Source organism: Diaphorina citri, unplaced genomic scaffold (genome assembly GCF_000475195.1).
Source record: "Diaphorina citri unplaced genomic scaffold, Diaci psyllid genome assembly version 1.1 scaffold4156, whole genome shotgun sequence".
Classification (NCBI taxonomy): Eukaryota; Metazoa; Arthropoda; class Insecta; order Hemiptera; family Psyllidae; genus Diaphorina; species Diaphorina citri.
This window is the reverse complement of record NW_007381555.1, coordinates 20,400-25,070: the sequence shown is the minus strand read 5'-3', so window position 1 is coordinate 25,070 and position 4,671 is coordinate 20,400. Positions and strand designations below refer to the sequence as shown.

General features: G+C 37.7%; 1 long non-coding RNA gene across 1 annotated transcript; it reads right to left on the bottom strand.

Moving 5' to 3' along the window:
* Positions 1-1,159: 1,159 nt before the first annotated feature.
* LOC108253882 lies at positions 1,160-2,541 on the bottom strand. The gene is made up of 2 exons (XR_003394601.1): positions 2,235-2,541; positions 1,160-2,125 (listed from the first exon to the last, which is right to left on the bottom strand). It is a non-coding gene; the product is annotated as an uncharacterized LOC108253882 (long non-coding RNA).
* Positions 2,542-4,671: the final 2,130 nt, after the last annotated feature.

Sequence of the window (4,671 nt, the reverse complement as noted above, 5' to 3'; positions counted from 1 at the left end):
TTATATCTCATGAAAAATTAAGTCCTACGATAATCCTTTAAATGTTCGCCGCAAAACAATACATATTTTTATCATATCTAAATTCTTCATTGTACTTTTTATACTCTTATCTTCAGGTTGAATCTTTAACTTTTTATGTCTCTTTTTTATCTTCTCTTTTTTCACTACAAACAGTAAGTTTTTATGTGTCTACCTGGTCATTAAGTTTCCCTTATGTAGGTTCTTAACATTAGTTCTTTATCCTGTGTGTGTTCGTATATGACAATATGTAAGGGGTACCCCTAGAAGTCGGTTAATTTACCGAGGTAGGTTCTGATAGTATGAACTTGCGTAATACTTGGACATAAACATTTAGACACATTGAGAGGCGATAGTGGTCGTTTCCATGAGGTAAATCTTAGGGTCGCGTCTGAAGCCGGAGTGTTTTAAATAAAGGTTGTAAGATTATTGTCTCTGCCGTTATTTATGCATGTGGCTCCTCGACATAATCATAACAGAGAAAGTAATTGTTAACTTTTTTTTTTTTGAAACATAACTTGTGGTAATTTTTTTTCGAATCAGTTAATTCAGTATGCGGGGTAATAAACAGTTTGCTTTTTCCTTTGAAAGCACGTCCCGTCTTATAGTCATCTAACAAGTATTAATTTTAAGTCGTGGGCGTTTTTACTGTAAGAATCTGGAAAGCCGGGAGCTACCGGAGGACCTCGACGCTCGAGTTTCCTATAAAGAGTTTTTAAAATAAAAATCCTGACTTAAAGTTTTTTACTTATGTAATCACCCCCTGCGATTAAACTTCCCGTACGTTAGTGGTAGTTTATACTTTAAAAGGTAAAAACAACCAAGGGGATCTACACAGCTCTCTTCGTACCTTTTTACTTTTAAACTCGTCCGTATTGCGGGTCGGAACTACAACAACCTAACTCGAGTTGTCATGACTGTAAGAAATTCTGGTAAACTATACTAACATAGGGTGTTCACCCGAAAACTCTCTTGTATTGGCTCATCCAGTTAACAAGAAAGCGTCAAAAAAAAAGGGATGCTCTATACATCCCGGAGAGTGTCGACTTCTCACCGAGACATACAGAACAACATTTCACTTGGAAAAAGAATGGAATGTACAATATTTGAATAAAGTGCACTACCCAGATATTAAACCTACTGTTGTTTTGATTTCCTACCTAGTTATATTTCCCTATCTATGGTACCATGGATTTTTGAAAATGGCCAAGTATACTCATGTTTATGGGGTCTCCAATTTTCATTCCATGTAAATTTCTTGTTGGGAGAGAGGGTTAAAGTTGGTAAGTATGGTAAGTATACATTACGGATTCTGGACTACCGTTCTTCTTCAATTTTCAAATAAAGATGGTGAGTATGCCTTACAGGACTTTTGGGCTTGGGGAATTTTCCATGAGATTTTTAGGCTTGAGGAACTTCTTCTCGGGGGATTTGATGGCTCATTTCTCACTCACTGCATCGCTCCAACCACAGCCCACACAGGGCTGGCTAATGTTTTAGCCTGCCATGGCTAAAAAGAACTTTAATTATTAAAAAAGGAAAAAAATCTTAGAAAAAGCAGCAGCAGCAGATCTAAATTTTTAATCGATAATCGCGAATGGCGATCAAAGACAAAAGGAAGCCGGGCAAAAATTGCGCTGTAGGAAAATACGAATTTAGACGAAGTTAGCCGAAGAGTGGGGCCTGTTCCTTAAAACGGGGTTCTTGGAGGTAAAAAAGGAGTGGATTCTGCGTGAAAAATGTACAAAGAGGAAAATCCAAAGAAGAAAAGGGGCTGTTGATCAACGATGAAAAAGGCGAGGGACTGTTGTTAGAAATTTTGAACTTGTTGATGAAAAAAAGTAGAGGTACGATACGACAAGTGGCGGTCATCAAATAGGACAAATTTGGGCAACAGAGATGAGGTTAATATCTAGGTGCGGAGAAGGGTTAATGATAACAAGTGTGAACTAAGGGTTAATCTTGATATTCAACATAAATTTGGTTTGGATAAACAACAAGGGTTAATCTTGATAACCAAAAAGGTTAGATTATTTTGCAAGATAATTAAAGAATAAATTGGAATTTTTTAGTACACATAGTACTTATATTAAAACAAAGATGAAACCTAAACATCCCAATCTGGTCCTACATATCTAGGATTTGGGCGACGAATACGCTGGGACTGCGGTTCGTTGCAAGTACACACAGTACCTATATCAAAACAAAGATGAAACCTAAACATCCCAATCTGGTCCTACATATCTAGGATTTGGGCGACGAATACGCTGGGACTGCGGTTCGTTGCAAGACAAAGGATTAGGCTGAGGATAGGATGTTGTCTCCCTAATGTATGTAGAATGCATGTCTTGAGAATCTGAGTGTGTACTGGGTGTATCAAGAGATTGTTGATAGTCTGTACTCATGTCGCTTATGTTTGAATCTAAGTCTAGTGTATCTTGTGTGGAATGTGGTGTGCGAATAAGTTGTATATCACCATGAGATACTTTCCTGACATCTCTTGCATCTTCAATAGCTTGACATTTGTACACAACTTTAATTATTAAAAAAGGGAAAAAATTCTAGAAAAAGCAGCAGCAGATCTAAATTTTCGATCGATAATCGCGAATGGCAATCGAAGACAAAAAGAAGCCGGGCAAAAATTGCGCTGTAGGAAAATACGAATTTTGACGAAGTTAGCCGAAGAGTGGGGCCTGTTCCTTAAAACGGGGTTCTTGGAGGTAAAAAAGGAGTAGATTCTGCGTGAAAAATGTACAAAGAGGAGAATCCAAAGAGGAAAAGGGGCTGTTGATTAACGATGAAAAAGGCGAGGGACTGTTGTTAGAAATTTGGAACTTGTTGATGAAAAAAAAGTAGAGGTACGATACGACAAGTGGCGGTCATCAAATAGGACAAATTTGGGCAACAAAGATGAGGTTAATATCTAGGTGCGGAGAAGGGTTAATGATAACAAGTGTAAACTAAGGGTTAATCTTGATATTCAACATAAATTTGGTCTGGATAAACAACGAGGGTTAATCTTGATAATCCAAAAGGTTAGATTATTTTGCAAGATAATTAAAGAATAAATTGGAATTTTTTAGTACACACAGTACCTATATAAAAACAAAGATGAAACCTAAACATCCCAATCTGGTCCTACATATCTAGGATTTGGGCGACGAATACGCTGGGATTGCGGTTCGTTGCAAGACAAAGGATTAGGCTGAGGATAGGATGTTGTCTCCCTAATGTATGTAGAATGCATGTCTTGAGAATCTGAGTGTGTACTGGGTGTATCAAGAGATTGTTGATAGTCTGTACTCATGTCGCTTATGTTTGAATCTAAGTCTAGTGTATCTTGTGTGGAATGTGGTGTGCGAATAAGTTGTATATCACCATGAGATACTTTCCTGACATCTCTTGCATCTTCAATAGCTTGACATTTGTACACCCCGGATGGATGGACATCTCTAATTTCATATGGACCAATCCAACGTGGACACAAGGATGCTACGATATCTTTCTCTGCACTCGAGAGTGTGTGATTGCGTATGTATACAATGGAATTTTCTTTGTACAATAGGAATGGTTTTACTTTGTACTGTTTCTTGTTGTATATCTTCTGATTTCTTTTTGCTGCTTGGAAATGAGATTTCCTTGATGATACTGATTTGGAGGTTGGATATCGTTCAAGAGGTGAACGTAGATTTTGGTTGAAGACTACCTCAGCTGGTGTTTTCTTAGTAGCTTGGTTTACAACACTTCTAATCGAGAATAGGATCTGGTGCAATTTTTCATCCCAACGGTTGTGATTGTTTTCCAACAAGTGCATTCTCATCCTAGTTTTTATGCACTGATTCTTTCTTTCCACTGGGTTTTGCCTAGCTGTGTAGATGGCTGTTGTGTGATGGTTTATCAAGTGCTGTTGACAATAGTTTGCCCATTCTTGGGATCTGAATTGACTTCCATTGTCTGTTAGAATCACTGATGGGTATCCAAATCTGGAAAACACTTCTTTATCCATGAAATCTAGAATGGTTTTAGTGTCGGCTTTTTTCACCGCTTTTGCCTCAATCCATTTTGAGCAAATATCAGTCATAGTTATCAGATATGCATTTTGTTTTTTCCTACTGGGAATGTAAGGTCCCATGATATCTAATGACCATGTCTGAAAAATCTTTGTCTCCTGTCTTGGATGCAATGGGGACATTTTGTTTCTTCCTGCAACTTTTGTTTGAATGCATACATGGCATGCTTTTATGAATAACGCCACATCTTTGGCCATGTTTGTCCAGAAGAAATACTGTTTGATTAGAATAATTGTAGCATTTATTCCCGGATGGAAATATAATTCATGGTTATGGTAATATTCCATAACCTGTGATTCCATAGATTGCGGCACAACCAGCTTCCACTCATCTCTCTCATCCCGCCGAGTGTAGAGATAGCCATGAATGACCTGGTACTGGGTCAAAAACTTGATTTGTTTAGGGGTCAGATCTACAGAAGGTGTTTTTAAAATCTTTTCATATGTGTAGACTAGTTCTGCGATATCTTCATCTTGTAATTGGGCCGCTTTGACTTTATCAAACAATGTACTATGATCTATTGAGATAAGTTGGAGGTTTAGGCTAGGGATGTCTTTGTCAGTGCAAACAGGCACAAACATTT